This window comes from Eurosta solidaginis, chromosome 5 (assembly GCF_040869045.1).
Source record: "Eurosta solidaginis isolate ZX-2024a chromosome 5, ASM4086904v1, whole genome shotgun sequence".
Lineage (NCBI taxonomy): Eukaryota > Metazoa > Arthropoda > Insecta > Diptera > Tephritidae > Eurosta > Eurosta solidaginis.
Genome location: NC_090323.1, coordinates 245823176 through 245851035, shown reverse-complemented (window position 1 = coordinate 245851035; position 27860 = coordinate 245823176). Strand labels below are relative to the sequence as shown.

The 27860-nt window shown below is 35.7% G+C and overlaps 1 protein-coding gene and 1 pseudogene across 1 annotated transcript in view; both read right to left on the bottom strand.

Annotated features, from left to right (window-relative positions):
* The window catches only part of ko (Stork-head domain-containing protein knockout), a 712534-nt gene that overhangs the window by 276609 nt on the left and 408065 nt on the right, over positions 1–27860 (bottom strand).
* Positions 372–27516, bottom strand: LOC137253014 (tigger transposable element-derived protein 4-like; annotated as a pseudogene).

Sequence of the window (27860 nt, the reverse complement as noted above, 5' to 3'; positions counted from 1 at the left end):
CATTTGCCAAATCTAGTCCTTCATGAATCCTAGCATAGATTGCCAGTGGAATGTCATCTTCGGGATCAAAATCTGTAAGATCCTCATAAGTTTCCAAAAATCCTGCTTTTCGGAAGCAATTTCGGACGGTTGTGGCTTCCACTTTATACCAAGATGCTTTGATGAAATACACAGCTTCTTGTACATTAATCGATTTTGAGAGCTCTGAGGCTGAACTTTTATTGTCAGTTTTAGATAGCAACTGTTTTAAACTAAGCTTCTATACAAAGTTCCAAATCTCGGATTCGGAGTTTGGCCCGTTGTATTTGGCGGCAAGAAAATAATTTTTATGTTGGTTAAGTTCAATTCCTTTGGATGAGAAGCCGCGTTATCTAAAAAAAAAGAAAATTTTTCGATTCTGGGCTTTCATTCTTCGATTGAACTGAGTCATCCATGTTTTTTATTAGACTTCCAATCCACTGGCAGTTTAGCGATTGCAACATGTTTAAAAGATCGAGGACAGGCTGCTTTACTTGTACCCAAAAGCAGCTCCTTATCTCCAGCCATGTTAGCACAGAACAAAATTGTGAGTCTTTCCTTTGATAGTTTACCTTCCACGCATTTTTCGGATTTAAGAACGAGGGTTTTGTCAGGTAAGGCACGAAAGAAAAGCCCACTTTCGTCTGCGTTGTAAATGTCTTGAGACTTGAACCGGTCAACAGAGATGGCAGTTTTGTCTTATACTGTACCACACCATCCTGGTTTACATCTGCAGCTTCGCCAGATACGCATTTGAAAGCAACATTATTCCTTATTCGCCATTTGTTTAATCATCCATCTGAAGCATTAAGATTAGGTACACCCAGTTTGCCTGCAATTTCCATTGCCTCTGCTTTCAAAATGGGACCAGAAATCGGAATGTTTTGACTTCTAGCCTTAGCGAACCAATTAAAACACATGTTGTCTATTTCAGAGCCGCCTTCTTTAAGAAAACTTCGCTTTTGATGAACATTAACTCCAGACTCCTATTTAGAACGATTTTTTTCTTTATTTTTATTGATTTCAGCAGCTTGTGTTTTGCCAAACGTGTACCTACTACCATTAAATTTTTGGGCTCACTATTCTTCACCTTTTTGAAACTCCACGTGCTTATAGTTTATCTTTTTCGAAAACATTAATAATTTCCATTTTTTCTTTTATAGAAAGTACCTTCTTTTTCGGCGCCATATTATTACGAACTTTGAACCCAACCATTCGTATACAACTGACTTAGCAAACTGAATGGAAAACTACCCTTAATTTGAAACACACGGCTTGAATGTGTGCATACATGTTAAAAGGAGAATCACCTATTTCATTTTTATAATGAACAACAAAGCTTGCTTGTAATATTTTTGAAATTTGTCCGTTTTTGAGAAATTTTTTTATAAAAATGGTTTGAAATACTTTGTCCGCGTCCGGTAATTAGAGTGTCCGTTTATTAAGATGATATTTGTATGAAAAAATGAATTAAAAACCTGTGTGCCCAAAATTTGTACGGTAATTGGAGCTGTCAGGTTATAAGGACTGTCCGTAATGGGGAATTTCACTGTATATGGGAAAGAAAAAATTGATCTTTATTAAGTTTGTTTACTAATGACTTTGATAACTGCAAATTATGTTCTATGAATAATAAATACTTATAAGGCAGTATTGATTTATAAAAATTATGGACCGTTTTAACGCGCAAAATATTTAATTTATATTCGTGAAAATACTGTAGTATGGAATTACATTGGAGTCCAGTTAGAGAACCACAAGTTGTGAATTCAATTTTTTCAACTTAAGTAATAGCATTTTTGGCTTTATAAAAAATTCCCTCTTTTGCTGAGTACGCTATGATTCTCGAGTAGAGCCACTGTTTAGAAACAGCTCGTGAGATTTTAGAAGTATGCTATTAATCAACATGACCTCTAATGGTTCTCAAGCCCAAATGCTTATTGGGTAAATTCGACGCCATTTCGAACGAACGCAAATAAATGATAGGTTCACTAGAGTTTAACCCTGCCAGATCGGCCGCTTAAGCTCAGCTTAAACTTTAGTTAAAGTAGACTGAAAAACTGCAAAATAAGTTCAAGCGTAGTTTAACTGACAAACTGAGTTGAACTTGTACTGAAAAACCAGGTCTAAGCCTTTACGACATTATGCTTTAACCTATCAATCGGAGGGTACAGTAGCCCCTGTTTTGTTGTTCTGTTCAAAGTTCAAAGTACACCGCATTTGTGTTTTTGACCACCTTTGCAACTTCATACGTATTAATAAAATCACTAGACTTAAGTTGTTCGCCCGAAGTGTCTAACTCAGACACACAATCACGGTGAAACTTTTATAAATTGCCATGAAGTTTCAAAAATTATTGGGTTGAAAATATGCACATGATTGTAGAAAATATTCAACACGTCATTAATGTGATGTATGCAAATCAAATGCAGCTACTGTTTGAATTTTGTTATATAATAGGGGCTCATTTGCATTTTGCATACAGATACATAAACATATAAAATATAATAATAACATATTAACGATGCATGTAAAATTTGATGTAAACCTTCAGCGGATAGCATTAATATATAATTAAAGTTTTTGATGTAAAAATTGTTAATATAACGGCATTATTATATAGTAAAATAACTGCTGAAATTGCAGATTAGTGCAAAGCACAAAAAGTCATAAAAATTATACAAAAAATATTAACACAATGACAAATTATATTAACAAATTATGGTAATGACCACAAATGGTTAACAACGTGATTGGGCCTTTAATTTAATATTTTTTTGTAACGTGACATAGTAAATTAGTATGAATGCATGTATAGTTACACACATATATGGATAACGGTCTAAGGAAATAAAATTTATCTTTTTGCCACTTTTAGTTTTAATGTTAAGAGGGGCATAGAGATTTTTACTTCCTTTATATTAGTTTTGTTTGAAGTTTTTCCGCCAATTTTCATACAAAATTGGAAAGTCTTGCAATCCATTTTTGAGTAAGTTCCCGAAAAGCTATAGTTTGCTTTCGAGTTTTAAGGAGCTTCACAGTAACTCAGAGATCTGAAAGATTTAATTAAGCTTTGTGCTCTATTAGGCTGTAATATTTAGAATGAACGAGTTTTCTAGGTGGGGCAGGATTTAGAGATATTTAGAAACCCCATTTACAACACGTGGAATCTTGCGAGCGCTGTTTGAGTAACTTCCCTTAGAGCTAGGTTATTGACACTTAGAATACGCTTCAGAACTCTGTGAAAATGCAACATTAGAGAAAACATTTTCGCTAGACGGTGCAGTGACCGTGAAAATTCAAAAAAATGTTTCGGCACTAATATTTTTATACTCAGCTGAACAGAGCTCACAGCTCGATATCGAAAATTTCGAAAAAGTGCGATAATTCATTACCAAACACGGATAAAGCGATGAAATTTGGTAGGTGAGTATGTAATGTTCGGTTACACCCGAACTTAGCCTTCCTTACTTGTTGTGTGTGTATTTATGCATGAACAAATTAAAGATTTATGAATTCTAAATTGGACTTTTCTCTTACTTTGGGCGCGTTGTTTCAAATTATATTTGCACATTACTGCTGAAAATTTGGATATTTTTTTTTAATTTCATGAATTTAACATCTTTCCATCTAATGTGAAAAATAAATATAACGAATGAATGAATGAAAAAACAATGAACAATGCAACGCCAATTTTTTTTGCTCCGCAAATTATTTGTATAAAGATTATAATACATTTCTTTGGAGCATATGTTCAAAGGGCGTTCTAAATTCCAACGAATTTGTATTTTTACATGTGAGTGTCCTACGAAATATCAATTGTTAGGTGTTGGACACAAATATACCAGCCTTGAAACAGTGCAAATGTTGAAAAATAATAGTTCTATTATGGTAAGTTAAAACAACTAAAATGCCACCGAAAGTTGTGGATACAAACTCAGCTCATTTGGGCTTGGTAATGGGTTCTAGCCCTGATCCCGGAAAAAACTAACTATTTTGTATGGCAAAGAACGCAAAGTGATCAGAGATGGCCATCACTCTAATACTTGTCAACTAATCACAAGCCAACTAAATTTTGTCGAGATATAAGTTAGGCTAATTGTTTAATGTTACAAGTGTAACAAATGGTTTTTATTCGGGATGATGAGATCTGATATCTGGCAGAAGATGAGGAAACAAATATTTTTTTTATTCTTTGCTAATTATAAAGAAAATTTTGAAGTCCAAAAAATAACATGCAAAAGGAAGGAAAAAGACAAAAAAGTTGTCATATTTCACAATTTTTTTGATAAATAATTTTCTGACTTAGTATTATTTGGGTGTAATTTTTCTATCCCTGTAGGGAAGTCAGTAACTCGTGATAAAAGTTTCTAGTGCAGAACTAGTCCTAAAGTACTAAATAATTAGATTTTCTGTAGTTCAAAACCCGACAGTTTGCGTTTTCATACTTAACAAATCTATATATATAAAAATGAATGTCCGTTTGTGTGAGGCTTATAGAATCAAAAATTAACCGGTCGATTTTGTTCAGACTTTCACATAAGTTGCATATACCTCACGTGGTAGTTTGCACATAGGTTTGGTTGCGATCGACGCACAGGGTCTCGAGATATAGGCCAAAACGTGGACCCGGGTTCCCCTAGAATGTGTTTATAGAATATGGATATCAAATTGAAGCTGTTGATGTGTGCTTTAGTACAGAGAAATGCTTTATGCCGGATACCCCTAGAATGTGTGTGTATTATGGATATCATATGAAAGATGTTGCTGAGAGCTTTAAAGTAATTTTCATTGTGATATTCGATTTAGTCGCATCAACCTGGAAAAACTGATAAATATGCATGCGAAGCACAAATAAAGACATGAATCAATAATACCCACATACCTATTTACATACGTCCTATCCGATTTGCCTAAATTGGTATATAAATTTGCCTATATTAGTATTTACGATGCTTTTTTCCGGGAAGTAGACCAGAGACGGACTGGGACTGGGATTAGGACTAGGACTGAGACTGAGACCGAAACTCGGAGTGGGAATGGAACAAAATGCATACCACCCTCTGGGACTGGTAATAAGAGGTGAAAAAGAATGAAAAAAACTTGAGAGAAGAGGAAATAGAGAAGGAGACTGAGAAAGAGATAGAATGAGACGAAGATGGAGATTGATAAAGCGACAAATACGGAGGGAGGAGTGAATGCAAAGATTGGGAAAAGTTTAGAGGGGGGAGGGCAGAGTTAGACGGAAAGATCTTAGTAAAATGTATGCAGATAGACCAAATTTAAGACAGAATAACGTCTGCCGGGTCTGCTAGTACTTGATAAATATGTTATCCACGAAAACGAACTACTATTAGCTTCAAGGAGCTTCTACTTTGAGTATGCCTTCTTTCCCCACCTTGTTTTGCTTACATCAACTCTATAGGACATAGTAGGTAAGCAAAATGGCAGGAAAAGGGATAAATAGGTTCAACATAGTACATAAAACAGTGAAATGTAACTTTTATTTGTGTCAATACATATAGAACATGGCTAAGTTCTTCAGAGGGCACTTTAGGGCAATTCGAAACATTGCATCGAAACTCGAAATGGGTTTTGTAATATAGCCTTTGGAAAAAGGTACCAGCTTTAATATTTTGCATTCTCGCCTATATCAGAACTATTTAAAAATGGGAGTTGATATTTTCAATGCAGATTCGGAACTGTTCGGTCTGGTTCGGAACCAACAAAATACACTGAAAGAAAGAGACTGGTAAAATCAACCGAAATACGGGTCAATTCAAAAATTTCGAATTTCTGTCAATTTTTATCCATCGCAACAAGATGTTGAATCAACTGCGTACAAATCGTTGATTCGTAATTGACCATTTTAGTAGTGAAATTAACAAAAAAAGTTGTTGCGACAGTTTTGTACGAAAGTACCTATGTTGCGGCATTTGCAAGGCAGATGAGTTTTCACTGAGATCTTTTCATGGCAGAAATACACTCGGAGTGCTTGCCGAACAGTTACGAGGGGCGACCCCGCTTAGGAAAATTTTCTTCTAATTTAAAAACCTTATTTTCAAAATTTTTATGTTGCTTTGCCCGGGGTGTGAACCCAGGGTCTTCGGAGTAGAAGGCGGAGCACACTACCATCACACCACGGCGGCCGCGATATACATACGTAAATATGTGCGTACATATAGTACACAGCATACATAAGTACAAAGTAGAGAGCGCAGTGAGCGTAAAATTCTCTTTGAAATTTGCTCATGTATTGACTGTGGATCGCTGTTGAAATGACCAGTGAGATCAGTTGTGTTAACAAAAAATCAGTTAGATTGATATGGAATCTGTTAGTTTTACAGAATTTTGTTAACTTAAGAGCGACAATTTCTCTTCTGTTGAAATGACTAAACTAATTTTGTTCGCTTGACAAAGAACTCGGTCGAATTAACCATAATTCGATCAATTTCACCGAATCTGCGTTAATCAAGAACAACAGAACCGATTTGTTGATTTTACTAGCACCATTTCTTTCAGTGTAGTACGAACAACAGAACTACCTCTAAACTGTAAATTTTTACACTAGTTCAGAACTATCGAAGTAATACAAATAAGTTGAAAAGATCCATACCAACGGGTTTTTAACTGGTTGGGAACTATCGAAAAATTGCCAATTTATGAACTAGTTCTAAAGTGGAAATTTCTATCTAGTTCGTAACTACAGAAAAGGTAAAGCAGCGAGGCAAATTTCCATCCCCTAGGACATCGCCAAGTTAAATTCGACAGTTGAACGCATTTAAAATAGATAGAGAGGGAACTAGTAGTGGTTCCAAATGCTCACCAGTTTTGAACTAGATCTGATGGTTTGTAGTTGACTAGAAGTGAGTTACTTTCCGGAATTCCGTAAAACAATCACCTATTAATTAGCTTTCCTAAGCAACTGATATTTTTTTCTGTATGCAATATTGGACAAATTACATTTTACACCAAGGCCCGGTTTTTCAGTACAAGTTCAACTCAGTTTGTCAGTTAAACTACGCTTAAACTTATTCTGCAGTTTTTCAGTCTACTTTAACTGAAGTTTAAGCTGAGCTTAAGCGGCCGATCTGGTAACCGTGCCTATAGTTAACCTATCTGTGATTTGCGTTCATTCGAAATGGCGTCGAATAAAGCCAACAAGCATTTAGGCTTGAGAACCATTAAAGGTCATGTTGATTAATAGCATACTTCTAAAATCTCACGAGCTGTTTCTAAACAGTTACTCCATTTGAGAATCAAGATACTCAGCAAAAGAGGGTAATTTTTATAAAGTGAAAAATGCTATTACTTAAGTTGAAAAAATTATAGTTCCCAACTTGTGGGTCTTTAACTGGACTCAAATGTAAGATTCCAATACTACTGTATTTTCACGAAAATAAAATTAAATATATAATTTTTGTTTGATTAATTACGTTTCATTACACTTCATTAGCACCTTGGAGATTTCTTTTTCAACTTCACTTCAACTCGATATCCCATGTAGGAGATCAACTGGAGAAACGTGTTGAATATTCATTTGAGAACTGTACATTTCTTAAAATCTCTCAAAGGTTGGATAATAATTTGAAAATGCTAATGATGTTGGAGATCAACTAGAGAACTATATATTTTACAAAATTTCTCAAAGGTTGGATAGTAATTGGAGAATGAAGTTGGATACCAAATCGAAAACTATCTGGTTTAAGAATAATTAGATAATGATGTTGGATATCACCGGAACTAGATATAAATTTCGCTGGAGAAATATTTTTTTTTATGTATGTTGGGTAAACAAAATCCAGCTGTTTTCGTATCTACAAATTATCTAGATAATAAAAAAAGCAATGTTGCCATACAAAAAAGCCTACCTCAAAGGCGGCCTTAAACTGTGATTGAAAAACTGCTCGGTAGTTTAACTGGAGTTTAAATTTTACTAGGGTTCACGCAAACTTAGTTTAAGCTTAGCTTAACCATCTACTGAAAAACCGGGCCTAACATAAATTTTATTACTTCCGCGACATGTATGGCCCATTTCCGCCACGTGTAACAAATTTATCATTTTTTTTGGCGCACGCCGTATAAGTAACTTCATTCTTATGATAATTTAAAAAAATCAGAAATAATATCTAATACTTATGCAGCTACGACGCAAATCATCAATATTCTTGGCTCGTCAAAATGGTTTACATAGTAAACATTACAACAGCAAATATGGACTTGCATACATACAAAGCTGTGCTAATACTTTTTTACTAAATGTAAACAAATTTCAATTTATGTAAACGTAATTGTTAAGTAAGTAATAGTTACATAAATACTCGGGTATTTTCTGTAAGATGATCTCAGGTTGAAATAAGCATTGATATTTTATGTAAATTTAATGTTAAAATGAACAAGTAAGGAAGGTTAAGTTCGGGTGTAACCGAACATTACATACTCAGTTGAGAGCTATGGTGGCAACATAAGGGAAAATAACCATGTAGGAAAATGAACCGAGGGTAACCCTGGAATGTGTTTGTATGACATGTGTATCAAATTATAGTTCTATAGGTGGACGCCATTTAGGGATATCGACATAAAGGTGGATCAGGGTTGACTCTAGAATTTGTTTGTACGATATGGGTATCAAATGAAAGGGCTTAATGCGCATTTTAAAAGGGAGTGACCCTTATTTCCATAGGTGGACGCCGTTTCGAGATATCGCCATAAAGGTGGACCAGGGGTGACCCTAGAATTTGTTTGTACGATATGGGTATCAAATGAAAGGGGTTAATGAACATTTTAAAAGGGAGTGGGTCTTAGTTCTATAGGTGGACGCCTTTTCGAGATATTGGCATAAAGGTGGACCAGGGGTGACTCTAGAATGCGTTTGTACAATATGGGTATCAAACGAAAGGTATTAATGAGTATTTTAAAAGGGAGTGGGCCTTAGTTTTATAGGTGGACGCCTTCTCGAGATATAGCCATAAAGGTGGACCAGGGGTGACTCTAGAATGCGTTTGTACAATATGGGTATCAAATTAAAGGTATTAATGAGGCTTTTAAAAGGGAGTGGTGGTAATTGTATATGTGAAGGCGTTTTCCAGATATCGACCGAAATGTGGACCAGGGTGATCCAGAACATCATCTGTTGGATACCGCTAATTTATTTATATATGTAATACCACGAACAGTATTCCTGCCAAAATTTCAAGGGTTTTTTATTTCGCCCTGCAATACTTTTTCATTTTCTTCTACTTAATAGGGTAGGTGTCACACCCATTTTACAAAGTTTTTTTCTAAAGTTATATTTTGCGTCAATAAACCAATCCAATTACCATGTTTCATCCCTTTTTCCGTATTTGGTATAGAATTATGGCATTTTTTTCGTTTTTCGTAATTTTCGATATCGAAAAAGTGGGCGTAGTCATATTCCGAATTCTGCCATTTTTTATACCAATACAAAGTGAGTTCAGATAAGTACGTGAACTGAGTTTAGTAAAGATATATCGATTTTTGCTCAAGTTATCGTGTTAACGGCCGAGCTGAAGGACAGACGATCGACTGTGTATAAAAACTGGGCGTGGCTTCAACCGATTTCGCCCTTTTTCACAGAAATAAGTTAGCGTCCCAGAATCTAAGCCCCTACCAAATTTCACAAGGATTGGTAAATTTTTGTTCGACTTATGGCATTAAAAATGTCCTAGACAAATTAAATGAAAAAGGGCGGAGCCACGCCCATTTTGATATTTTCTTTTATTTTTGCATTTTGTTGCACCATATCATTACTGGAGTTGAATGTTGACATAATTTACTTATATACTGTAAAGATATACAATTTTTTGTTAAAATTGGACTTAAAAAAAAAGTTTTTTTTAAAGTGGGCGTGGTCGTTCTCCGATTTTGCTAATTTTTATTAAGCATACATATAGTAATAGGAGTAACGTTCCTGCCAAATTTCATCATGATATCTTCAACGACTGCCAAATTACAGCTTGCAAAATTTTTAATTACCTTCTTTTAAAGTGGGCGGTGCCACACCCATTGTCCAATATTTTACTAATTTTCTATTCTGCATCATAGGTTCAACTCACCTACCAAGTTTCATCGCTTTATTCGTCTTTGATAATGAATTATCGCACTTTTTCGGTTTTTCGAAATTTTCGATATCGAAAAAGTGGGCGTGGTTATAGTCCCATATTGTTCATTTTAAATAGCGACCTTAGATGAGTGCTCAGGAACTTGCATTCCAAATTTCATCAAGATACCTCAAAATTTACTCAAGTTATCGTGTTAACGTACAGACGGACGGACGGACGGACATGGCTCAATCAAATTTTTTTTCGATCCTGATGATTTTGATATATGGAAGTCTATATCTATCTCGATTCCTTTATACCTGTACAATCAACCGTTATCCAATCAAAGTTAATATACTCTGTAAGCTCTGCTCAACTGAGTATTAAAAAGGCGCAAAGCGGAAAAGATGAATGGAATGAGAGCCGCCGAGACTTTTTGTTGGGCACTAAATTTACGCAAATAACTTTGTTAATTTATTGCAAGTTATATTTTGAATTCATGACAAAAACCGTATATACATAGGTACTGTTCGTATTTAAATGAACGTGATATATCTTTTAATAAAATTTTTTTTGTAAACTTATATTCATTGAGCTAAGTTTAATTAGTTCGATAAATAAAATTCGAATCACGTAATCGATTGCCACGAATAAGTCAATTTTAGTAAAAAACGATATGAATTTGATGACTTATGTGTACGCAAACTCAGACTTCACATTCAAATATGCAATACTGAAAAGTCAAAGTTTTTTGCTCCTCTGGTTAAAAAAAATTTAGTCATTCAAGTTTCTGTAACATGAGCCAGTTAATGCTATTGTGGGAATCGTATCTTAATCGCAATTAAATAAGGAATTAATTAGTTGACTCGAAATCAATTTCAGCGAGAGTTCTGCCGAGAATCAACATTATTTATCTACCGAATATGACATCAATCCCGCGTAACTTCAAGTTCATTAGCGATTCCTGCCGATGGTTGGCCATCATTGACCCTAAATGCCTTAAACTTAGCTATATTCCGAAGTTTTGGAACACGATCTAGGTTATCTTCATTCCAAATGCTGCCAGAAGTTCTCATGTATCATCTAAGGATTTCAGGCCAATAGGTCCCTTGTCAGTTCTTCTTAAAACTTTGGGGCGTCTGATTGATGCGTACATAGGGGAAAGGTTTCCTTGGGGTTTACTGTCGCCTTCCCAGCATGCCTATTGCAGATCAACAGAAACGGCTCTCCATTCGATTGTAAAGCAAATAGAGGGATCCCCAAAATACAAAAAGTTTGCCCTTACTAGACATCGAGGAGGCGTTTAACAATGTCTTACCTGAAACCATCGAAAGGTCTCTGGTTGGTTAAGGAGTAGATGGGGCACTGGTTGAATCCATTAACAAATTTGTCGGCAGTAGAACTGTCACAGCAGAGTGGGGAGAGGAAGGTGTGTAGAGGCACGCCACGTGGTGTGTTATATCCTCTGCTTTGGGTTGTGGTAGTCAAGGCGCTTCTCGTGGAGCTAGAAGCCAATAACTGTCAGGTGGTTGCCTACGCAAATGGCCTGGCTATCCTAGTCAAAGGAAAATTTCTGGGCACCTTGTGCGTTGTTCTGCAGGACTAACTGCACACTGTGGCAATGCGGCCAACCCTGGAAAAACGGAACCCATTGCTTTAACAAGGAGATAAAAGATACCCGCTTTCAGAACTCCCTTAATTGGGAGGGTACCGTTTGTAATTTCTGATAGGGTTAAATAAATAAATAAATGTAAGACGCGTTAGCCTCTGAAGATAATTAAGACCGAGCTTCTTTTCCAATTTGCGTCGTCCTCCTTTTTTAATTTTTTCTACAAATTGGCGGGACGGGACCTACTTGTTTCATGCCGACTCCAAGGCATATGAGTTTTCATGAGAGCTTTTGATGGCAAAAATATACTCGGAGTGCTTGTCAAACATTGCTGAATGGCGACCCAGCGAACCCCGTAGGGTTAAATATTTAAGAATTATTTTAGACGAGAAAATGTTCTGGAAACCCAATGTGGAAGATAGGGCCAGGAAGGCCACGGTCGGCTTGTACTGCTGCAGAGGAGATATTGGCAAGAGATGGGGGCGCTCGCCAAGAGTAGTACACTGGCTTTATGAGAAGCTAGTCAAACCGATTCTGTTCTATAGGGTGCTGGTCTGGAGGAATGCACTGTACACGGCGAGCACCACAAAAATACTAGTGTTAGTACAACGGACAGCGTTGTTTGTTATCGGCAGCACTCTTAGAACAACACCTAGCTTGGCATTGAGTGTTATACTGAAATGTTAGAGAAAAAAACAAAACAAAGAAAAACAAGTAAGGACGGGACTGTATTCGGCTGTGCCGAAGACTTCATACCTTTCATGAACGTGGCTGAACAATAATCTTATCCCATTCGTAAACTCCAAATAATCGAATGTATAAGATAAGAAATATATAGTGAACAGATGTACATACCTAAACGATTTTAAGATAAATATAAAAAAATGGCAAAAAACCCCCTTATCTGAATGATCGGTTGTATGGGTTTATATATTATATATAGCTCCGATCGAAATGATTTTTACAGGAAATCTTCTATGATATATTAGAATAAATATCACCAAGTTTAACGTTTTTATATTAGAAATTAAGGGAGAAATGGCCAAAAATCTTTTTATCTGAACGATCGGTTGTATGGGATATATACTATAAATAGCTCCGATCAAAGTGATTTTTTCAGAAAATCTTCGATGATATACTAGCAGACCCGGCAGATGTTGTTCTGCCCTAAATTTGGTATATCTGCATACATTTTAATAAGCTTTTTCCGTCTAAATCTGCCCTCGCCCCTCTACAGTTTTTCCTAATCTTTGCATTCACTCCTCCCTCCGTATTTTTAGATTCATCTATCTTCGTCTCATTCTATCTCTTTCTCAGTCTCCTTCTCTCTTCTATCAAGTTTTTCTCATTCTTCTTCATATCTTATTGCCAGCCCCAGAGGGTGGTATGTATTTTGTTCCAGTCCCATTCCGAGTCTCAGTCCGAGTCCCACTCCGAGTCTCAGTCCCAGTCCTAATCACAGTCCCAGTCCGTCTCTGGTCTACTTCCTGGAAAAAAGCATCGTTAATATTAATATAGGCAAATTTTTGTACCAAATTTCAGGCAAATCGAATAGGACGTATGTAAGTAGGTATTTGGGTATTATTAATTCATGACTTTATTTCGGATTCGCATGCATATTTATCAGTTTTGCCAGGTTGATGCGACTAAATCGAATATCACAATGAAAATTACTTAAAAGCTCTCAACAATAGCTTTCATTTGATATCCAAAATACACACATATTCTAGGGGTATCCGGGTCCATGTTTTGGCCTATATCTCGAGACCCTAGTCAGCAATAGGTATGAAAACTACCCTGTACTAAAGCACTCATCAGCAGCTTTCATTTGATATCCATATTGTATAAACACATTCTAGGGGTGCCCGGGTCCACGTTTTGGCCTATATCTCGAGACCCTGGCCACCAATGGGTATGAAAACTACCCTGTACTAAAGCACTCATCAACGGCTTTCATTTGATATCCATATTGTATAAACACATTCTAGGGGTACCCGGGTCCACGTTTTGGCCTATATCTCGAGACCATAGTAACCAATAGGTATGAAAACTACCCTGTACTAAAGCACTCATCAGCAGCTTTCCTTTGATATCCATATTGTATAAACACATACTAGGGGTGCCCGGGTCCACGTTTTGGTCTATATCTCGAGACTCTAGTCACCCGGTATCAAAGTACTCATTATAAAAACCTTCCCCGTGGAAAAATACATATACATATACCAATTTTCATAATAAACTGTCCAGTAGTTTTTGAGTTAATCGATGACATACATACAAACATTCATTTTTATATATATAGATATATGGCTAAACCGATTTGGGATTTCAAAATCAACTAATCATCATCTCTCCTTCCTGTATCTTTCCTAAAAATTTCATGGCAATCTTTCTATCCGTTCTCGAGTTATGGAGTGACAATCAAAATGAACACTTCTTTTTATATATATAGATTCGAATATATATCACCGAGTTTCACGTTTACACTTTCTAAATTAATGGAGAAATGGCCAAAAATCTATCTATCTGAACGATCGGTTGTATGGGAGATATATGTTATAGTGGTCCGATCCTACCGGATCCGACAAATGTCTAATATAATCCAAAAATACATCATTGTGCCAAATTTCATTGAGATATCTCAAAATTTGAGGGAATAGTTTGTGTTGAAACAGACAGACTGACGGACAGACAGACGGACATGTCTATATCAACTCAGTTCGTCGCCCTGATCAATTCGGTATATTTAATGGTGAGTGTATTTTCTATATTTCTCAACGTTACAAACATCGGACCAAAGTTAATATACAATTTCATGTTCATGAAAGGTATAAAAAATAACACCAGCTTCATTCCCAAGAATTCATTGCTTATTTCAAAATTAAATTGTGAAGTTTCATACTTAATGACGAATACTGAATAAATTTTATTGTTCATTACTATCATAAAAAAAACATGTTGACTTGATCACTGAAGCATACAAAGGAACAATTAACACTTTTCGCGCTCTAAAATTAGTTTATTGAATCTACTAAAGTTTCAGCATTGAAAAATACAAATATTCATAGAATGGTGACATACATATATGAAAGGTGTTTTGCTGTACAAATTTTACAGTGAACTGGTGTCAAGTGCAATGTCGAATGTGTTGTATGTACTTTTTTCGTTTGTAGAAACCTATTGTATTTATATAAAATAGAGCTTACTGTACAACTGTGTAAATAGAGATATTACCAATGAGCTAAAAAAAGCACATACAAATATTATTAGTGACCTTAAAAAGTTCTGCCTTGGTTTTGCTTGCTTCAATTTCTGAATTTCTACATAATAAACCAAATAGTTTTAATTATTGATGCATTTCTTTTTAAAAGAAAACTGAAAGTAATAAAATACTTTCATAGTTCAAAAATTGAAAATGTACGAATTTTGATCTTAAATAAATAGAGCCGAGGGTTCAATATTAACTTTTGTGTAATGTCTAATGTACTGTTTTTATACACAGCTGTACTTGTACACAGGATATTATAACTTTGATTGGGTAACGGTTGGTTGTACAGTAGGCCGATCCGATTTGTGGGGAGGCAAAAAAATCGCCCATTGCTCTGTGAAAATCATATTCTAGGGATCAAAACAAGAAACTTTGCCCCTTTGGGTCGTAGGGGCAAATTTTGAAAAATCCCACTTTGAAATGCCTATGTTTTGATCCGCCCATTTTTTAAAAGGTTTTTTTTAGCTTGATTTGACAGGCTGGCACGAATTTTGTAATTGAAATTTAAGTAACTTCCCGATAAGCTACAAGCTTGAAACTTGGAATATAGTTCAGAACCCGATGACAATGCAATAATAAGAAAAAAATCACCGCTAGGACGCGCAAGGGTCGTGATATTCAAAAAATTCGTATTTGTGGTCCGATTTGGCTCATGTTTGGAACACATAATACATACAATAATAGAAAGCGACCTATGAAAAAAATCGCCGCTAGGAGGCGCAAGGATCGTGATATTCAAAAAAATCGTATTTGTGGTCCGATTTGGCTCACGTTTGGAACACATAATACATACAATAATAGAAAGCGACCTATGAAAAAAATCGCCGCTGGGTTGCGCAAGGATCGAGATATTCAAAAAATTCTTATTTGTGGTCCGATTTGGCTCATATTTGGAACACATAATACATACAAGAATAGAAAGCGACCTATGATGTCCGATTTGTCTCATATTTGGAACAAATATTACATACAGTCCGGTAGAAGTGACATCAAAATATTTTGGGGTTGGAGGAGGGACAAACATACGTGGCGCAGAGTCGAGTCAAGTCTTTGGAAGGATTATGTATTGAGAACTTAGATTGTAACATTGTCAGGAAAGAGTCCTTGTAATAATGAGTCACTAAATTAACTAAATTTTTCGGCCACCGTGATGTGATGGTAGCGTCCTCCGCCTACCACACCCTATGCCCTTGGTTCACACCCCGGGCAAAGCAACATCAAAATTTTAGAAATAAGTTTTTTCAATTAGAAGAAACTTTTTCCAAGCGGGGTCGCCCGTCGGCATGTTTGGCAAGCGCTCCGATTGTATTTCTGCCATGAAAAGCTCTCAGTGAAAACTTATCTGCTTTGCAGATGCCGTTCGGAGTTGGCATAAAACAAGTAGGTCCCCTCCGACCAATATGTAGGGAAAAATCAAGAGGAGCACGACGCAAATTGGAAGAGAAGCTCGGCCTTAGATCTCTTCGGAGGTTATTTCGCCTTACATTTATTTTATTTTTATTTTTTTAAATTAACTAAATAGAATGAGAAATAATAGGCAATTAAATAAAGACTAAAAACTTGAAAATAAAATAATTTAAAAAAATGTTTAAGTTAAATGGTTTTATTGAAAACAATATTTACATGAAGTAATAATAATACAAAAAGCTAGAAAATAATTAGGTAGGTCCTAGGTCCGAGGTCCTCCCACTAGTCATCACACTCCTCATCAATCGAGGACGTTGATCAGACAATTAAATAAATGCGTTGGGCGTGTGAAATTTCTAAAAATGTGAGGCGTAGCATAACCTCATTAAGGTACAGTTGGTCTTATATATGACTATCAAATACTCTCAACAAAGGATATCATGTGAAAAAGAGCTGTCGGTTGAGCATAATCTATTACCCTTTAAGTAATATGATAATAGCTTTGCTGCGAAGATGATGATTAGTTCTCGTAGACATGAAGAAGGATAACCGTAATGCACTGGTGAATTTTGCCACACGCCACTGTCTCCTACAAACTCCCAACATAGAACATTCTCTCAAACCTGACACCCAGAATACTGAATACTCATTCTACGTGCTGGATAAACTTATTTAGTTGCTTATTTGCCTGATTACCTGCATCAGGCAAATCGCAAATAAAGTGAGCGAGTATTTGAACGAAGACTCCGATTTTATTCAACGACATCAGAGCAATCGCTGTAGTAAGAGATCATCTCTCTAGTGGCTAAGGGAGTTTTCGAATTGTATGTAAGTAAACATATTCACGTACTATTTAAGCGTTGTTGTATTAGTAAATATGCTTGAGACGTATGGTGGTAAACAGGATTTAAAAAATTCGAGTTCAACTCGGTGTATGAAGGGACGGATCATGTTTTGAGAAACCAATGAATCATGTACTTCCTTCTACCAATTTAGTTACAAAAACTGCAATTACTAACAGTGATTCGATGTTTCCCTATTTGGAATAACCAGACACGATGGCTTACGCGTAAAGTTACTGTTGCATACAAAATTTGCAGCACATCCTGCCACACCAACGACTACAGGAAATTGCAGTGCAATAACTTTTCAAAGTCATCAATAACCCGTATCAAAATATGTAAAATTGTGTGCTATTCTTGCATAAGGACAATGCCGGTCTAAAAGTGCAAGGCTATACAAAAAAGATTGTAGAGTTGGCTGTTTTCTAAATTTACCGTTCTATGCTTTTTGTGGGCGGACAACCGAATTTCCGGTTGACTATCATTTCAGAAAGGATAACAAAATGCAGCAAAATGTATTATCGAATGCACTTCCACGCCCGAAAAATTGCAATAAAGCAATTCCAACCACTACACCACATTTTTTACAGATGCAATCTATTGGCAGAAGTTAGTTGCAGCGATGTGCAGTTGCGGTATGTCTAGTCCATGTGACGCCTCGTCTAATACAAATTGGGCGCACAATCCTTTATTTTTGGAGGTTTGTGCAGCGCAAAGGAATTGTTGGCATAAGAAACAAGTAAAGGTGTCTATGTTCGGGTGTAACCGAACATTATATACTCAGCGTGAGCTTCAGTTGCACATTTTATTTCAGATAAATTACTTTTCTACATAACATGTGGCACCGCCCGTTTAAAGAAACATGTGTCTCCCCATTTGCTCTTACAATAAAACTTGGTAAGTGAAATATCATTGATTCAAAACTATTTTTTGCTAAGTTATACCTTATTATTTTCGTCTAAAACCCTTTTAAAAATCTTTTATATAAAAGTGGGCGTAGTCTTTAACCGATCTTGTCCATTTTTTCTAGAAATATTTCCTGCTATGGGGAAAATTTGTGCACCCAATTGTTTTATATCTAAGTTGCCGTGGTCTCTAACCGATCCCGTCCAATATTTTCTACTATAGGAAAAATTTGTGTACACAATTTCATTACGATATGTTAACTTTTCTTCGAGTTATGGCTCCCGAAACATAGAAAATTGCTTAGTCATAAAAGGGGCGGTGCCACACCCATTTTCAAAAATTTTAGTGTTTTCCAATTTAATGTCATAATTCAATTTAAAAGGTAAAATTCTATTGATACAAAGCTCTTTTTCGCTAAGATAAAACTTATTATTTTCGCCTACGACTCTTTTAAAAATCTTTTATATAAAAGTGGGCGTGGTCTTTAATCGATCTCGCCCATTTTTCTAGAAATATTTCCCGCTATGGAGAAAATTTGTACACCCCATTTTATTATGATCCGTTAATTTTTCTTGAAGTTATGGCTCCCGAAACATAGAAAATTGCTTAGTCATAAAAGAGGCGGTGCCACACCCATTTTTTAAAATTTTAAGGTTTTCTTAGTCATTGTTATAAATCTACTTGGGAAATGAAATACCGTTGATATTGTAATGAATTTAGGGAACTCCGCTTATTTTACACCTTCTACTAACATTCGTATTGCTAAACTGTTGAATAAAACACTACAATATTCTGTATGACAAAATGGTCTTTATTAGACTGCTTTGAAAGTACTTCACAATTAAATTTCACTTCGCAACTGATAGCGTCTTCGTAGCAATCTGATTGCTGCGTACTCAGTTTTCGCTCCTTTTATACTCTCTGCTGTCTCGTTCGCATACTTCAAGGCGTTTCTTCTTCTAGAATTTACTACTTAGTTACCAGCTATAAACTATAGCCATATGCGCGTGTATATGTGAGTAATACTTCCACCGATTATTGCATACTTTTGTGAGTATCTCAGATATGCATGTGAATTTGTAGTTTATAGTCTCTCGCATAGCCACATGCGCGTGTATATATGAGTGTTACTTCCACCGATGATTGCATTCTTTTGTGAGTATATCTCCACTGCCTTTATGTACATATGTGTATACATAATGATTGATTTGTTTATGTACAGACAAGTGATTGCTTAGTATCGGCTTAGAGATGATAGTATCCCTTAATGTTGCTAAAATTCGTCTTAATATGAAGCTCCGTTTTGCAAAGATGTTGCTTATTTTATTCATCCACAACCTTTTAAACATCTTTTATATAAAAGTGGGCGTGGTCCTTAACCGATTTCGTTAGTTTTTCTTCAAATCATTCCTCATAGTAGGGGCAACCTCTCTGCCGAATTTTGTTACGATAGGTTTAACGATTTTTGTATTTTTATGTTGGATCTTTGATTTATGATTAATAATATTTGCAAAATTGATTTTATCACAAGTGGGCGGTGCCACGCCCATTTAAAATATTTTTTTCAAATTTGTATCAAGAGTCTCAATATCAGTCCACATGTCAAATTTCAACATTTTAGGTGTAATATTTAATAAATAATCAGGTTTTTTGTGTTTTCCAAAATGTTACATATATAAAAAGTGGGCGTAGTTATCATCCGATTTCGCCCATTTTCAATACCAATCCATTCTGGGTCCAGATAAGCTCGTGTACAAAATTTGGTGAAGATATCTCAATATTTACACAAGTTATCGTGTTAACGGACAGACGGACGGACGGACGAACATGGCTCAATCGAATTTTTTTTCGATACTGATGATTTTGATATATGGAAGTCTATATCTATCTCGATTCCTTTATACCTGTACAACCAACCGTTATCCAATCAAAGTTAATATACTCTGTGTGCAAAGCACGCTGAGTATAAAAATGTAAAAAGTGCCAATGGTTGGTGAAGCTTTTTAGTTGCATCAACAATTTTTTGTGGCTTATGCAGTTATCATTGTTGCTTAAAAGTTTTTCAGACTGCAACTGATTTATCAAAATTAAATGGTGGGTGAAGTTATTTACAACAGATAATTTAATGTATTTTTCGGCAGTTTTTTTTTAAGTATTAGACGTGTACATATTTACGCTTTATTGTAACAGGAATGAACTAAAAATATAATTTTTTTACGGTTTTTTGATACACAAAAGAAAACTTGATGTAGAGGTTGTGCACAGAGTTTTAGAATGCTCAAAAAGGCGAAAACGGTGACAATTTTCTCAGGTTCAAATTCAGATATATATTTCACAACTATGTATAATAAAAACTTTTTTTTTTAATCTAATCCACTTAGCCGGATTACCAATCTAAGTAAATAGATTTTGTATTCGTCAAGATCCTTTTAAAAAATTTTCAACAAAAAAATATCGGTAGGACACATACGTATTGCGTAGGGATGATGATTTTCTGGATGTTTTGCCTGCCATTATTTTCGGGATCTGAAAGCTCAAACTCTGAATAGAGGAATAGTCCCAAAATACAGCATACGTAGATTTCCTTACGATTCTTAACAAAAAATCGCATCACATATGCACCTAAATATGTAGATACATATTAGCTGTGATTTTTTTTTACATCTATAGACGTTTACGCTTAAACTTTATATGGACTGCTACGCGTCAAACTTTAAATACACCTCTGAAATTGCTGCGCATAAAATTAGTACTATTAAATTTCAATACCCATTTTACTCAGATGTAACTGAATAACCTCTACACTAATTCTTTGAATCACCTCTTAAAATGGTACGTCTCCACAATTCATCGCAACGGATTCAGCAATATGTTATACACTATGGCCATCAGAGCGTTGTGTCTCCGCTTTTCGGTACACCCGCTGCTATAGCTAGTTGTTGAACCACTGCTGCTAGATGGGTCTCCTAAGCATTATATAAGTGAGGATAAGCGTTTTTTTACGCGCAAACGTAGACGTATATACGTGTAAAAAAACACGGTTATTATACAAAAAATCCAAAATATAGTAATTCATATTGTAACGATTTTACTGCGATTCCTCTTATTTGCAACCTTCTACTAACGTTCACTATTCAACAATGCCAAATTACCTTTATTAAAGTACTTCACAATAACACTTATACTTCGCAACTGATAACTTGCGTAAATCATACTGATTGTCGTGCTCTACTGTTGCCGCTTTTATACTGTCCGCTTTCCTCGCCGACATATATCTAAGCGCTTCTATTTCCAGAATTTAGTAGTTAGTTATCAGCTATAAATTTCTCAGCTATAACTACAGATGCACGATTTTATAGCTTCTCTCATAGCCCATGCGCGCGTATATGTGAGTAATACTTGCACAATTATTGCATACTTTCGGGAGTATCTCAGATATATGCTTGTGGTTGTGCGATGCTTCTCCGCTGCGTGTACGTTCATATGTGTAGACATAATGATTAATTTGGTTATGTGCATACAAGTCACTGCTCAGTATCGGCTTAGAGATTATAGTACCCCTTAGTGTTGCTAGTATTCGTCACAATATGTTTATCTTTTATCTATAAACAAATGCGAATGTCTGTATGTTGTTACATAATGGCGCCTAACTACAGCACGGATAATGCAGAAATGCGCATGCTTGTGTAATTTCCCCCACGGAAGTCCTAGGCATACTTTTATCTCTCTAGGTGACTAGAGTTTTGAGATATAGACCAAAACGTGAACCCGGGTAACCCTAGGGTGTGTTTTTACAATATGGGTATCAACTGATGAGTTCTTTAACACGGGATATTTTTCGTACCTTTGGGTGACTAGGGTCTCTAGATATAGGTCAAAGTGCGGACCTGGGTATCCCTAGAATGCGTTTATACACTATGGATATTATATGATAGCTGTTTATAGGTGCTTTACTACACGGTAATTTTTTTATACCCCTGGGTGACTAGGGTCTCAAAATATAGGCAAAAACTTGGAACCGAATACCCCTAGAATGTGTTTATACTATATGGATATCAAATGAAATCTGTTGATGAGAGCTTTATAGTAAAGTAATTTTTTTTGTGATATTCTGTTTAGTTCCATCAAACTGGCAAAACGGATAAATAAAAAAAAAGAACTAAAAAAAAGAGAAAAGAGGGAAGGAGAAAGAGACTGAAAAAGAGATAGAGTTAGACGAAGAGATAGGAATAGATGAGAAAAAAATGGAGACGGAGAAAGTGACGCAGAGTATGACAAAGGCAGAGAGATAAGTGAATAAAAGGATAAGGAAAAGGGGGAGAAAGAAATAGGCCGAGTAAGAGTTGAAAACTTCTTAAAAATTATGCAGATAAAGCAAAGTTAGGGCAAAGTCTGCCGGGTCCGCTAATTTTAAAAGAAATTTTCGACTGATCATAAAATCAGCTTTTTGTTATCAAAACAGTGCTGCAAACGCATAAGAAAAACACTGGGCAATAGTCATTTTGTGTCAAGTTTGGTTGGTATTAATTCCACATTAAACGATTATGCCGAGTACGAAAGCAATAACAGTTTTACCAAATTGGTTCTTGTTTTTGAGATATTCTAACCATCAATTCATTCAAGTTTTAGGGCACACATAGGTTGTAAAATCTCAAAATATTTTTTTAAGGCCGTTGACGCACTTGTAGGAATAACCCTTACTCTTCAAAACAGAACTCAAGTTTTTAGGAAAATATTGTTTTGCTTGTGAAAAAGCGTCTATTGTATTAATTGGTTTTTGTGCGTTTGCCTAGATATTGAGAAAAAAGAACATTGACGAAAATGTTGCCAATATAAGTTTTTTCAAGAGACGATTTTGAACAAGCAAAAAAAAAAGATTTTCTTAAAAACTTGAAATCGGTTTTAATATTAAATTGTTAATTTAATGTAGAATAACAATCTTAAACACAGATTAGTAACGCGTTGTTCGTACTTTAAGCTTCGAGTATCTCAAAAGCTTAAAGAACTGGTACTCTTTTGACTCCAGATTAATGTTCAACATACTGAGAACAAATGCAACATTCAATCTAAACATGTGTCGTTGATTAGGAGATTTTGGGCATACATTGAGGGACTAACAGGACTAAAATGGACATGTTGATGGACATCACCCAATCCAAATTACTATACGGCGCTGAGTTTTGGACAGGCATATTTCATAAGAAGAGCCGCTGTACATCTGTACAGCGAACAGCTGCTTTGAAAGTAAAAGGATATGGGAAGCTAAAAAGTGCACGGATCAAGACCGCATGAAATTGGTTAACCAACCAAGAAAACTGGGAAACAGGAAAATAGGCAACGCGATAGAGGGACAGTGCTAATAATCACAGATGTTAAAGCATTACGTACTAAAAGCATTGGTGAGATAAATTAGCTATTTAATTGCAATTTTTTCCACCATGATGTTGTACCTCCTTCTGACTTTTCTTCTCATATCAATTTTTCCCTAAACTTCGATTAAACATCAATTTTAATAAATAATATCGCCAGTGATTTTTAAAAGATAAAACACTTTAATAATACAAATCTCGATGGCATCTCGGCTGCCTTATTGAAAGGATGCCTGGCATTAGATGGGTCTCTTAAGTTAGCCTTTAATATGTCACTTCGCTTTAGAGAGTTTATTGATGTCTGGAAATTTGAAAATCTGCGAGTAAGAGTGATGTCTGCAATTACAGACCAATATTTCTACACAGACCCCAAGTTTTTGAAAGCATTTAAGAAGATAAGATTTATTTATATGTGAAGAATCTTATTTATGCTAAATAGCGTGGGTCTGTGTTGGGAAGTTATCCGGTATCCAATCTTTTAATCTTTTTTCACTCGACCATCTTGGAATATATACCATATAGAAACCATGATATATGTATATTGTGACGATTGTTGGCATTACTAGGCTGTTAGTAAATAATCACACAACAACAAGAACAAAAAAGAAATAAATAAAAGAACAAGCTACATGGCAGGCGACGAGAAGTACATGCACACACATAACCAGCAGCTCGAAGTGAACAGATATCTCACACACACACAAATGTAGTCATGAGCCGAAATTCTTACTCACACATACACACGCATATAACTAAATTACCAGGCATGAGATATATCAGTTCTAGAAGGTGCAACGTTTAGACCTTTGGAGAAATATGCGGACGTGGTAACAGGGAGTATAAAAGCAGCGCAAGCTGAGTAATAATGGATCAGTTTGATTTAAACACGCTTTTGTGAAGTACGTGATATCGAAGTATAATTGTACTACTCCCAAAGTAGACTAAATAAAGACCATATTGCAATATTGAATATTGGATTTATTTATTCGACAGTTCAGCGATACGAACATTAGCAGAAGGTGCAAAATAACCAGGATTTCACAAAATTCGTTACAATATGTACATATATATATTAAAAATAACATGCAAATAATTTCGAAATTTGCAAACTAATTTTTGTTTAAACATATAGACGGACATATAGTGGATATTTCCATATAAATATAGCTCATTCTCTTAATCATTTCGTTGTTGTTACATTGAATATATGATTGGTCTATCCTTCCTTTTTGTTCTTGTACTTACAAACAGACTGCAAGTCAACTTGATATGTTTATGCAAACTATAAAAATCGGATAAATTCATTCGATTCACTTTCGACCTGTTTTGATAATGGAAAACCGTTTCTATAGAAAATGTAGAGATGTTTGCTGCTTGAAGAGCTCAGAATGTCAGCGGTATTGTAAGGAATTGAAACCATGATTTAGGTCAGCTAAAACACATAACGTAATCTAATAATTACTATCTACCATCGGTTTTCTTTCTTGGATTTGTTGTTGGTTTTACGGGCTCCCAGTAAACAACCGAAAATAGTTCTAAAAGTTCAAATTTGAAACTATACTGTTTTAAAACTCTTCGAAAACGTACAATTTGAATATGAGTTGAGAAACATTTGAAATCTTCACAGCTGAGAGGGGTTTGAGAATATGAAGTTTATCGATTTGGCAAGTTTCATGTACAGGGCAAATTGAGCTTGCATATGAGAATCATACTCATAGCTTGGAATCATAGAGCTTGCGAATTATAATTTTATATCCACCACATTCCTTGGTTCCTTGGCACCTATCTCAGTATTTATGTATTTAGTAACACACCTAAAGTATGTAGCTAATGCAGCCACATTTTTTCATTAGAGCGTGGCCACCCGCTTCTGATAAACACAATTTTTCAAATGTAATTTACCATAAATCAAAACACGTTTAAGCTGTTATCATAAAACTCACCAAATTGCTTGCCCTTTTTATAGGAAATAAGCCTGGAAAAATGGACGAAATCGGGCCATATCTACTTTTATTTAAGGGATTTTTAAGAGATCTTAAGAGAATAAAAATGGCAGTATCTTTGCGAAAAATAAGTTTATGTAAGGGCTATTTTTCTTCTTTTGTATACTTATGTCAGGAAAATGAATAAAAAAAATGGAAACGAGCATGGCACTGGCCCTTTTATAACCAAGTATTTTTTCACGTTTATTTCTCTTGTAGCCCCAAATATTACTGGTAAAAGGGACGGTATCGTGTTTTTTTTTTTTTTTTCTAAATTTTTCTAAGTAGGGTCGCCCTTAGGGCAGTGTTTGGCAAGCGCTCCGGGTGTATTTATGCCATGAAAAGCTCTCAGTGAAAACTCATCTGCCTTGCAGATGCCGTTCGGAGTCGGCATAAAAGATGTAGGTCCCGTCCGGCCAATTTGTAGGGAAAATCAAGAGGAGCACGACGCAAATTGGAAGAGAAGCTCGGCCTTAGATCTCTTCGGAGGTTATCGCGCCTTACATTTATTTATTTATCGTCTGAGAAACAGAACCAATTTTCAAATAAAGATTTTTAAAATGATCGTGGATGAGTAGAATACCATGATAATATCAAATTGGAAGGATTAACGAATTTTAGTGCGGGTTGACATCGCTCAATCTTACCAATCTTATTTCTACGTTTCGCGAGAAATAACTGAAAGAAGAAATCAACAGTCTTAAAAAAACTAGGTTCTCCTATTTCCTTTATCAAGAGCAATATTTCTTATATGACTGGAAAATATGGCTTAATAAGTACACCCACTTAGGATAACACTAATTGCAAAAACTGAAAATAACTGTAACTGTGCGATAGAAGCTCTTAGCTGAGTATAAAATGTGCGGTTGCACCTGAACTTTGACACCCTTCCCTGTTCTAATAGAAAAAGAGGCAACACCTGATGCACTTAGACTTCAAAATGTATGTGATTTAGAGAGTGGAAACATGACTGGGCATATTAAAGTAATCAGAATATTTAAAGGAAATCTCGTATTGCAACTACGCGATGCAATGGCTCCCACGATCCCACTGATCTCACTGGATTTTGAGGTATCTCTTTTCGACAAAACTCTTTGGGAAAGGCGGAATCCATATACTGTCTATGAATAAAAAAATAAATGTAAGGCGCGAAGATCCGAAGATATCTAAGGCCGAGCTTCTCTTCCAATTTGCGTCTTGCTCCTTTTGATTTTCCCTACAAATTGCCCGGACGGGACCTACATGTTTTATGCCGACTCCGAATGGCAAGGCAGATGAGTTTTCACAGAGAGCTTTTCATGGCAGAAATACACCCGGAGTGCTTGCCAAATACTGCAGAGGGGCGACCCCGCTTAGAAAAATTTTCTTCTAATTGGAAAACCTTATTTCTAAAATTTTGATGTTGCTTTGCCCGGGGTGTGAACCCAGGGCATATGGTGTGGTAGGCGGAGCACGCTGCCATCACACCACGGTGACCGCCACTATGACTCAGAGGAAATATGGGAGCTGGCATGTATGGGCCGAAATTCAAGAAATCGATACAAATAAGATGCTACCCCAGTATTTTTCAGGCAGCAACATATCCAGTAAAAGTTTGCGGTAGAGAATGTTTACGAAGTGGCTTATCTTCGAGGAGTATCCTAATTATGTCAGACAGACAGGCAGCCTTGCATAGCTTACAGTCTTACACAATTACTTCTAAGCAATTTGATAAATGCATAAGCATCCTAATCGATATGGTTGCCAAAAATTTGGTTTTGTTAGGAAGAGTCCACAGGCATCAGGGCATGAATGTCATGAATATGCAAACTATTAGGCAGAAGGTTGGCAACGAGAGAATAATGAGTTCTAAAACGCTGCTGAAATCGAGCTGGAATACAAAATGTTTATTGGGAAAGAAAATATATAATCTAAATAAAAAAAATCTAAAAATCTGTATACAAAGCACTCTTAAATTTAACTTTGTTGTAAACGAAGTTTCAATAAACCCTAAGTGTCGCTGCAACAAATAAGTTACTGATTTTTATCGAACGCTTAATTTCAGTCTGGTGCATTTTTCTTTAATGCATTTTAAGTACAATCGGAGTGAAGTTGAACTTTTGGTTCGTAAGCCAGTTAAAAGGGCCAAGGCCGCATATAAATAATATCTCTTTTGCGTGACACAAATCGAAAGCCAGTTGGCGGCTGGCTGGACAGACCAAGCAACGAGCTCACAACTTTTAGCTTACAATTAAATCGTAAAATTTTTTTAAGAAAGTCAAATAAAGTGTGTATGTTTGTGTGTGTGTGTGCGGATGTTTATGTATCTACTTGCACTTTACGCCAAAACATGTTTGCTGGCAATTTTATAACTACATATGTGCAACACACACACACACACACACACACACACACAAAC